Source organism: Rhipicephalus sanguineus, chromosome 9, assembly GCF_013339695.2.
Source record: "Rhipicephalus sanguineus isolate Rsan-2018 chromosome 9, BIME_Rsan_1.4, whole genome shotgun sequence".
Classification (NCBI taxonomy): domain Eukaryota; kingdom Metazoa; phylum Arthropoda; class Arachnida; order Ixodida; family Ixodidae; genus Rhipicephalus; species Rhipicephalus sanguineus.
The window spans coordinates 29,820,978-29,832,161 of NC_051184.2; positions in this window are offsets into that span (position 1 = coordinate 29,820,978).

Genomic DNA, 11,184 nt, shown 5'->3' on the forward strand with positions numbered 1-11,184 from the left:
GGACTGCTTTCTAAATCAATGCCTTCCGGTAGGTAGGTTAATAGGTTAGGCGGGTAGGTAGGTAGGTAGGTAGCTAGCTAGCTAGGTTAGTTATTTAGTTTGTTTGTTTGTTTGTTTGCTTGCTTGCTTGCTTGCTTGCTTATTTGTTTGTTTGTTTGTTTGTTTGTTTGTTTGTTTGTTTGTTTGTTTGTTTGTTTGTTTGTTTGTTTGTTTGTTTGTTTGTTTGTTTGTTTGTTTGTTTGTTTGTTTGTTAAAACGAGAGGTGCGTAGGACTAGAACAAAACACAGGAATACACGTTGTACCCATAGTCGCCTGGGCTCAGATAAACCTCTAGGCAGTGACGGAGTTTTCACCGACACCTCACAAGTTCAATATAGTGTTGCTTTCAACGCGGAGGGCAAGGCTGCAACAAATGTCCCCAGAATAAGAGTTCTAGAAGAGTGCTTAACAGCGCAAACGACCGGAGGGGATAGAAGAGACGAGACAGAGCGCTGAGAAGCATTTATAATACAACGGGCCCTTTCCTGACTTCTTCGCTCCATCCTCATGTTGTCGTCAACATGATCGCAGTTACCACTTGCCGAGTGCGCGTTCTTTCTTTCTGCATCAAGAAAAAAGTGCTTCCTGAAGAAGTTCGTCGCCTGTTCGGTGGGTTTACGCCGTCACAAGGACACGGGTCAAGAATCTGCAAGATCTTGAGGGCGGAGTTGCAAAGGCAAGTACGACTGTACAATGAGTACTTATGTGCTCATGTACAGATCTCCAGCACACCTGTTAACGGTGCGAAGACTCTGCGAGAACTTCGGCGGCATATTTCCATGTCAACCGAGTTCCTCTGGAAGACTCAGCTCCTTCAGCTCCGTAACCTAGTACCTACGAGACAGCAACCGCCGAAATGGCCGATCCACAATCAGGAAGACTTGGACTTGCCACAGCATGTCTCTAACGTGATTTCGTTAGGACCGAAGTTCGCGGTGGAGCCTAAGCGTTCCCCGCACGACCTTTTGGCTACCGTACGACAAGTCTCTCGGCGTGCTCCAGCACAAGAGCAAGACCGCTGCATAGCGGACGGCGTGGATGTTCTAAATCGGTGTAAGGCAAGCGTTTCGAATGTTCCTGTAAAACGCGTAGTTGACTTTATGAAAGAATTGCGCTGTTAAGCACTCTTTGTCATGTTATACCAACACGCCCAATCCTATTGTCTCTTAAGTTCTAGAAGGGGATTGTCAATTATCATAAGCTTTACCATTATCCTACACTGTTCACGCAATCTCCTACGAGACCCCATTATGTGTCACAAACTTGTCGACCACAGTCATCAGGTTAGGGCCCACCTAACTCTAATAATTTTACGGGTCTTTTTTTTCCACGCATGTGTACAAAATAGAAGCGCCTTCCCACTGATACTGAAAACATTATTTAAAACAGCCTCATTCGTGCAACTTTACTTACTTATGTATCACCAGGAATTTTAGCCCTTATCTGTTTATTCGTTTGTTTTCTTCAACACAACAGCTTTCATCGTATAAGCCGGAAGTATTGTATCCTCCATTGCCTTTTGTTTGTTTTATTCTGTCGTTTTTACCACGAAAGTGTTTTATGCCACGGTCCACCAAGACTTCAGTGACGTATTTCCGTCACGGAAATGACGTCGAAAAAATTTACTCGATCAGATGGCAAAGAAAAAAGTTCCGCCAATGGGCATCGAACACACGACCGCTCGGCCCGCAACAACAGATGCCGGGCACGCTATCCACTGCGCCACGGTCACAGACTCTAGAGGCTTTACAAACGCGCCTTTTATATATACTACTCTCCCGGTCGGCGGAGTGGTGTTGCCCTCTGGGAGCGGTAAAGTAAAGTAATTTGTCATTACTGTGGCCTCCGCGATTAGCACCTGCACCGCGTTACACGTCCGTCCCATTCGGCGCGTTTTCAATTTTGTCAATGCCTAAACACACCGCGAGATGGCGATTTTAGACCAAGCGTCGTAAAAGCGACGGCATCGCTCATAGCATCACGCTAATCCAAACCAAAACTAGCTCTGCGACGCGCGCCTGCTTCACCTGGCTGTAACACCGCGTTCCCCGCTGATGCGCTCGCCCCGAGAAAAATCGCGGCCGGGCTACCGGGGCGGCACGACGCGCTTTGCGGTTCTCTTTAGTCCGGCCGTGGTGTTAAATCACATTTTAACATGCCGTGGGATGGCGACCAAGTTCTGCGTCTAATATGCGACGCTCTTCTGGCTATCACACCTCGTTCTGTGATAACGCTTTCACCGTTAACTACTACAGCTACCACAAGGGTTTGTTTAATCATTTAACGTGGACGTTAGTCGTCGGGATGGATATGTACCACCAATCATCAAAGTGCGTGCATCTACGTTAAACGGTGCTCTAATAATAATAATAATATTATTATCTGGGGTTTAACGTCCCAAAACCACGATGTGATTATGAGGGACGTCGTAGTGGAGGGCTCCGAAAATTTCGACCACCTGGGGTTCTTTACCGTGCACCTAAAGCTAAACACGGTAAACGGTGCTATAGCTGCCAGACATCAATATACATTGTGCAAACTCTCTTATACCAATTCAGTTACTTCTGTAAACATTCAGCTACTTCTGTAACACACGCTTTACTTTCGTGTTATTCCGATTCCTATGACGGAGGGATCAACCACCTTTTTGTTAATTTTCTGTGTACCACATTTTCCGCCACTCGCCCCCTGTAATGCATTTGGCACTGAAGGCATCAAAAATAAATAATGAATGAATTAAAATTATAAAATCCTAATAAATGAAAACATGGGGTTACCAGACAAAAAATGTGACGCTTTCGCTCCTTCTCCGTACGCTTGCATTCCGTTCTTGGAGGCAACCCTATTATTAGCATAGTGTTCTTCAGCATAGCATAGCGGCACAGCATAGCACAGCAAAGCATAGCATAGCATGCTGCACACCAAAGCACAGCATAGCGTAGCACATTCATCATTAGATAGTATGACGTAGTATATTGTGTTTCATTGTATCCATTGTATCCTTGTATCCCTTGTTTGTTACTCATTGATTTCCTTTGTACTCCATCCCACGTCTATCATGTATATTACAGTAATGATGTGTTCACTACAAGATAGTGATGTTTAACGTGGCACTGACTAACGAAATGTCATCAGGTTATTGTATGTGTACATAGCGTAAATAAACTTTTTCCAAACAGTACAAACGTTAACATGATCAGGCACAAGTCGTTGTGCATATTAAGGCAGAAATTCTTTCTCAATATTTTTTTTATATCTACAAGATACACGGCTCAAGTGAAATTTTTCCCATCACAGTGAAACGGTGGCTCTCCACGGTAATAAAAAGTTCCCGGTCTGGTATAATCGGACAGTGTTTCTTTTTGTTTTTTATTTGCTAACTATTTTTTTCTGTTACCCCACTTACTCGATGCCCTTCAACTGGACCTGTAAGGTATTGTGAATAAGTAAAATATCTCATATCTTGCAAGGAAAGCTGCTATGGGGGTTGGTTGGTACGACTTCATGAGTGTTCGCGCTGCCAAAAACTTACGAGAGGACAAGCAGACAAAAGATACACATAGGGTGATGCGCGAAGGTCTCATATATTTTGTTATCACTCAGTGCATTTTTTACGCATTTTTATTACTGTCTTGCTACCCTATGGGCAAATCATTCGCTTCTGTATTGGGTTTAGCATAAAATAAAGTTTTCAACGACACGTGTGCTAAGCAAAGCTTTCATGGTTAGCAAAACTACCAGCATATGTAAAGACGCAGGGGAAAGGAAGAAAAAGGCAGCCTTAATACGGTAAAAGAAAATACGTTTACGATCACGTTTAACATCACGTTTAAAAATAAGAGATAAGGTTTAAACGTTTGAGGGATAACGTTTAGAAGCGAACTAGAAATTTAGAAGGAACCTATAAAGAGTGTACAAAAAGAAAGATATCGCTGCATGAAGTCTTCCAAGAAAAAATAACAAATACGATTTGCGTAAGAGGTGGTTATTTCCTTCGTTTAAGCGCCGATTCGTTTTTCTTTCCTTTTTTTTCGAAAAGCTCCAATACAGCGGTCGGGCGTGCCGTCCTCGAATCCTTAAAACACACTTTTGTGGTTTCCCAGAAACCAGATCGGCGGTCTCCTTAGACAGAATGACGGGGGTACTAAAAAAAAGAAAGAAAAGAGCATATTGAAAGGCAAGCAAGAGCACGAAATTATTGGCAGACCGAGTAACAAACGTTACAGGGTGTACTCTATATCTTGCTATTCAATTTAATTCCAGCCGCTTTGAAAACTTTCAAGATGTTTCCAACGCGCGTAGCGTCATACGGCGAATAAGAAAAAACGAAAGAAAAGAAAGAGAGAAAAGGAAAGAAAAAAATGGACAAAGAATATCGAACCTCTTGAGTTGCGAGAAAAGCAATTTCAGTCCTTGTTACGCAGACGGGCTCGTCTTTCAGCGTTTCTTCAGCGTGACGCAACAAGTACAATGTCGTGAAAATAAAAAAGAAAGTCTAACAAGACACATTTAAATCGCGCTATGCGTGTTTTGGTTCTTTTTTTCTCAAGCACTCACACTTTGTTTTGCCATTTGATTCGATTTTACCGTTGTTTCTGACAAAAACAGTGTTTCACACTCGCCGTCATGGCTAAGAGCGGTGCTGACTAATAACCCAGGGTTTGCATGCGTATAAATGCCCGATACGTGGACGAGGGGGACGACCGTCTCTGTAGCTCAGTTGGTAAGAGCATCGAGCGCTTGATCCGGAGGTCGCTGGTTCGGTCCCTGCCAGCGGCGAATTGTCTTTTCGTCCACTTTACTTTCTTCGCATCTATATTACAATTGTTACAATACAATTAAAACAGTACAATTAAAGTTCCATATACCTTCCTTGACTTCATTATCTGCTTCTTTTCGTTAAGGTTGTGACAAACGAAGAAACGAGCCCTCATAAATTCTTCTCGTTCATTCAATCTTAGTATCCCTGTAAGATCTCATCTATTCTTTTATATTGTGCTGTATCCTTCTATTATCTTTTTTTTTTCTATGCGAAAGCTCGCATTCCGGGTCTTGCACATCCTATGCAAAAGAACGACCAATGGGAAGCTTCGACAACAAGTCCTTTCGTAAAAGCAAAGAAGGAAAAAAATACGAACGCACACGGCATAAAGAAATTTTCACCGTAATTTAGGAAAGGCGTCTCGGACGAAATGAACCGGCGACGAACGAAATTCCGCGACAGTCTCATCGTCTCCTGCCTTCTTATCTCGATTCGCTGGATCATTTTTTTTTTGTTTGCTTCTCAATTTCTTTCTAGTTGCCTATACATCAACGCCCTGGTAAATACACGAGTTTCTTTTTTCGTGCTATTTCATGCATTGGCCTCGTTTTCATTCGTTTTCAAGGATACTCGTGTCGCGGCCGCGTCCCCGCTGGAAAAAGGGCGAAGGTCGAGGCGTGCTCATCGTTGAAGCACCGCAGCAGTCGATACTCCGTGGATGCACTACGGTCCAGCGCTACAGTTCTCGGAACATGAGTTCTAAAAATAACATTGATAGAGAGAGAAAGGTCAACCAAGATTTTGCTCGGTTGGCTACTCTACACGTGGGGTTGGAGAAAGGGGGAATAAAAAGTCGTCACAGGGTCCCCTATGCATTAGCCTAAACGACTCGAAGGCGAAAGCCATCTTCTTTTCCTTCTCAGTCGATGTTTGATCCTGCTGCAAAACTGCTAAGTATCAGTTTTGAGGTATACCAAGCTAGCGAACCGACAGCGAGTGCACCATGAGTGTGGCATGGAAATCATGCTGCACATGAAATGCATGCCATGATTGTCATGTTACCACCTGTCATTTATGCTAGTCTTAGAGTCAGTCACGTCATGCAATACCAATTTTGGTGTGCATCAAGCTAGCGAAACGGCCGCGAGCGCATCATGAGCGTGGCATGTAAATCATGTTCTACATGACATGCATGTAATGATTTCCATGTTACCACCTGCGATTTATGTTCTTCATACAGTCACGTCACGGAATACCAAATTTGGTACATGTAAAGATAGCGAAACGGCGGCAAGCGCACCATGAGCGGCGCATGGATGTCATGACTTTCATGTTACCACCTGCCACCTATGTTCGCCGTACAGAAATGCCTCGTCGTAATAATTTTTGTATATATCCATATAATTAAACGGCCGCGAGCGCCCCGAGATCATGCCATGTAAATCATGCTGTACATGACATTCATGTGATGATTTGCACGATAGGATCTGTCACTTACGTTAGGCATACAATCTTTTCACGCCATACCAATTTTGGTATATATCAGGTTAACGAAACGGCCGCAAGAGCACCAAGACCGTGGCATGTAAATCATGCCGTTCATGACATGCATGTCATGATTTTCATGTTGCGACCCATCACTTATGTTTGTCACACAGTCATGTTGGGCCATATCAATTTTGGTATACGTCAGATAGATAGATAGATTAGATAGATTAGATAGATAGATAGATAGATAGATAGATAGTAGATAGATAGATAGAAGATAGATAGATAGATAGATAGATAGATAGATAGATAGATAGATAGATAGATAGATAGATAGATAGATAGTAGTAGATAGATAGATAGATAGATAGATGAGATAGATAGATAGATAGATAGATAGATAGATAGATAGATAGATAGATAGATAGAAATGATAGATAGATAGATAGATAGGATAGATAGGATAGATAGATAGCTAGCTTACGCCCCATTCAAAGTCGCAAGGGAAGCTCGCTAAGAATGCTTCGCATTTAAAAATAGCAGTGGCTACTCCAGTGTACTGCGAACAATATGCACTAAGTTCGCTTCGCGTAACTCCGGTCCTTTTTTTTTAAATCGTGCTGCGTGATAGCTTAAACACCCTGCATGCATGCACACGTACAAACGCACGCACGATAATGCATAAAGTGTGGTTTAACCACGCCCCCTCCCCCCAAAATTCTGGCCATGCTACTGAAAGAAATTTGGCGGCCGAACGCATTACAGTCACGGCGAACATCAGAAAGGGAGCGACGCGTAATGGTTACGGTATACGAACGCGATAATAAATCAATCTTCATTCCCTACATTTTGCACACGGACGGTGATCGCGTAAAAGAGCTATTACTTTTTTTGGCTGCAGTGATAGCAGGCCAGAACATTGATTCAGGCCGACCTCTCAGCTTTACTGCCATAATAAACCTTTTCTCTCTCTCTCTCCGCAGTACAGCTTAGAATTCGTCGCAAAAAATTTCGATTCGTTCTACAATAGTAGTTCCCGAAGCAGCGGCTAAGTTAGTTGAACTTCCTTAATATATGCGGTTGTGTTAATGAGGATCTCTAGCTCGGAGCAAAAACTGATTTGCATACTCAAACAGGCGCCAAACGCTGAATTAGTACAATACGATTGTGAAACAGCTGCGCATATTTGAAGACTATTGTTCGCACTCGAAATAAGACGAAAGTGATATCGCAGAAGAGCGAGCTTTCATGTAGATTCTAGAGCTTGGGGTAAGAAATTGGCTGAGGTTTAACTCTTCTAAACCTAGTTATCAGGAGCGAATAGCATGTTTCGCTTGGTTTTTCAAACGCTACGCACCCAGCAGAGGCGCATCCAGGGAGGGGGGTGGGGAGGGAGGTCAACGCCCCCGCAATTTTTTTTTTTTTTTTGCATGGTACCGTACACGCACAAAATACACGCAAAACCATACATAAAGAGTGGTTGAACACTCCCCAAAACAGATTTCTGGCTACGCCTCTGGCACTCAGTCTTTCATTAAAGGGACACTAAAGAGCAAAACGACTTTTCTCATTTAGCAAAGTACTCTTTCACGATACCAAAAACACCACGCTCGCTGCGAGAAGACGTTTAGTAAGCGACAAAACGCGCAAAAACAAAATGTGGGTGGCGACGCCACCTTGAAGTTTCCGCGCCATTCGCCTTGACGTCACATGTTTTGACGGCGTCTACTAGGGACTACGTAGTGTAGTTCCTAATCGGTAACAATGAAGCACATTGTCTTCTGAGGGGGGCCATGGACACAACATACCAAGTTTGGGGTAATTTTGTTCAGCCAATGGCACCAAAATACGATAAATACACTTTGAAATCCGTGACGTCACGCGGGCAGATTTCGGCTGCGAAATGTAAAAATGAAACTTTGAACTTGATTTTCTCCTCTATTAATAAACCTATGACGGCGAAATTAACGACATTAGAGTTCTCAGAGCATAATTTATCGATCTAGGCTGATTCATTGTTTATCTTTAGTGTCCCTTTAATCGCATGGCCCCATGGTACCGCAGCGGCGAGGCTCCGAGAGAGCTCGGCTTCGACGCCTCTCCACAGTGGATCACGTGGCGTGACGTCACGCCGGCCACGCATGCACTCCTGCTGCTCAAGGTCATTGCGGCGGGATGAATGACCTTGAGATACACGGAGTAGTAAAGCTTCGGCTATAAAATCGCCCGTAACATCGATTGCTACAGTTCCCGGAACGTCGAAAGCCTAGGTCTTAAAACGAGACATAAATGACGAAGGCATTAGGACGGAACAGGGGTGTTCACGTCGTGTTCTCTTGCTTCGTTTTCAGTCCAGCTTTATTAGCACCGATATTCAAAGACAAATTAAAACCATATTGATATTTAAGGTGTCACGCGCCAAAACCACGGTATGATTATGAGTCACGCCATAGCGTGGAGACACCCGATGAATTATGGACCACCTAGCTGGTGTCTTTATAACGCCCCTGAAATTTTGGGAAGACCAAGCGAACTAAGACATTTGTGCAAAACCACAGCTACGCTATAACTGTACTTATTTAGATATGAATTTTTTTTTAGTCTGGTGTTCCTCGGTGAATACCTCGGTCTTGTATTCCTTAGTTTCTGTCTTTGTAGATGTCTTGCGAAACAAATCGTGCAGGGGAAAGAGGTCTTTTGAGGAAATCGAGAGAGAAAAAGAAAAACGGAAGGGTCCTTGAAGCGTCTGAGTATGCTGCTAGGAACATCGGAACAGCTACCCTGACACTCTCCCCATGCTTATTTAATAAAACAGAAATATTAAGGGCAGCGCCCTCATCGCGTTCCATTACGCGACAGATGCCCCCGTTACAGAAGAGGACGACGATATTTATGAAGAGAACAAAAGCTGGCAATAATCAATGTGTGGGTCGAGAGCGCGCGCTTTGTATCGGCCTGACTCGCCGGGATACGCGCACTGGCAGTGAGAGTCAATATATTAGGCGACGCGTTTCCAGGCGCCTGCCTGTGTAAGGTGCGTCGGAACTCGGTCATTGATTCGCGCTGCTGCGGTGCCGGCTGCGTTTTGCGTCGCTGCAGAAGTCCCGCCGAGGTCTCGTCCAATTCGACTGGAACGGGAAATGAAGTGGAGAGAGTGAGAGATGTAAAAGGGAGAGGAGAAGGTGAGTGTGGTCGATAGCACAGTCTCTTCTACGCGAAAATTACTGCGGGTACCACTGGTTCGCCACGGTTGCTGCAGTCGCGGTGGCTCGGCTAGTGTGAGAACAACGACACACATAGGAGTGTGCATTGGGTAGCACGGAGACCCCCCCCCCCTCCTTCTAGGCATCTAAAGGGTCGCGCCCATTCTGCCCCTACCTTTACTCAGTCAGACTGTTCCCGTAATTTTTTTACTGCGCAAGGTCTCATTTTTTAGTGCCATTATCGTCACAAAACATGCTAGATCATGGCGCGCCTGATAATCCATTCAAAGAAAGTTTTGCTTTCCATTTTTACCCCGGAAAGCCGGGGACAAACGTCAGGCCGTCGTGAGAAACACGTGATCGCTTCGTTTTCATTTTTGCATCCGCTGCGAAGCTCGTTTTCTTTAGTACTCGACCAACTTAGGAAGGGGGGGGGGGGGGGGGGCTTCAACTGCTGCATGTTCAACTGCTGCAACACCCCCACCCCCCTCGTCCTCCTCCGCAGGGCGAGTCCGAAACAGAACAAGCTTGGCAATGGTTTTGAACAACGAAAATCAAGCGGCGACAGGCTTCTCATATTGGCCTGCCTTTGGTCCCTCGCATTCGGGCGGTTGAGGGGGGAAGCGTAAACAGTGACGGAATGCAACTTCCAGGGGCGTAGCCAGGGGGGGGGGGGGGGGTTCAACCCCCCCCCCCCGAAATTTTTCAGTTCTGCTTGCGTATATATACACGCACACATATATACGCACGCACGAGCATACATAAAGTATGGTTGAACCCCCCCCCCCCCCCGAAAAAAATTTCTGGCTACGCCCCTGGCAACTTCAGTGGTGCTCGGCCGCCATTGCCGTCAAAAACTTGCACGGCTTTCATCGTGCGCTTCACAAAATGACGGCACAGATCCGACTGAGCTCAGGTATGAGGCAGACTTGGCGTCCCTCAGAGGATTAGGGGGGGGGGGGGGGGCGCCAATACCGCCCTGAGCGTTCTATCGGTATAATTATTACGTTAACGATCATTCTCTGTAAAAATCATTACACGAGTGTCAGTGGCAAGTGTATACGGCGCTCCTTGTGTCAAAAGCGATCTTAGGCTCGTTTGGTTGTTTGTTTTATGCCGTTACCTTGGGCCATTCTTGCACACTGTTTTCTTTTTTATGTTAAAAGGCATACGTTTTGTGTAGTTAACTTTGATTACTATGACATTATGCAAACCAATGAATTATAATTTGACAAGATAATGAACAGGTATCTCGTGAGCACGGTGAGCCACAACGGAGTTCTGTTGATGTTCAAGTAGGGTTACGGATGAATATCTCTCCATCTGCGCGTGAACAGAGGTGTATTCCTCCATTGCACTTTCACAGCATTTACGTGTGATTAATACCGTCGCATACGGCGTCATGCGTTGACAAGTAACAGCTTACTGATGTCCCATTGTACAGTACCAGGTGCTCTGAAGCGGACCCTACGAGTCACAGATATCGGTGGCAGCGGCGGCGTAATTCGCGATAAACCCGGCGCCGGCGTGTTTACACAATGCGGCCTCCGAAGGCGCGCCGGTGACATGCGTATTTGTGTGTTTCCCAATAACCGATGCTCTCTCGGTAGTGGGCATGTCGGCTATCAGCCGTTTCTGATATGGACTAAGGTCACTCGTCATGTTAAGCAGCCACATTTCATTGTTGCCTG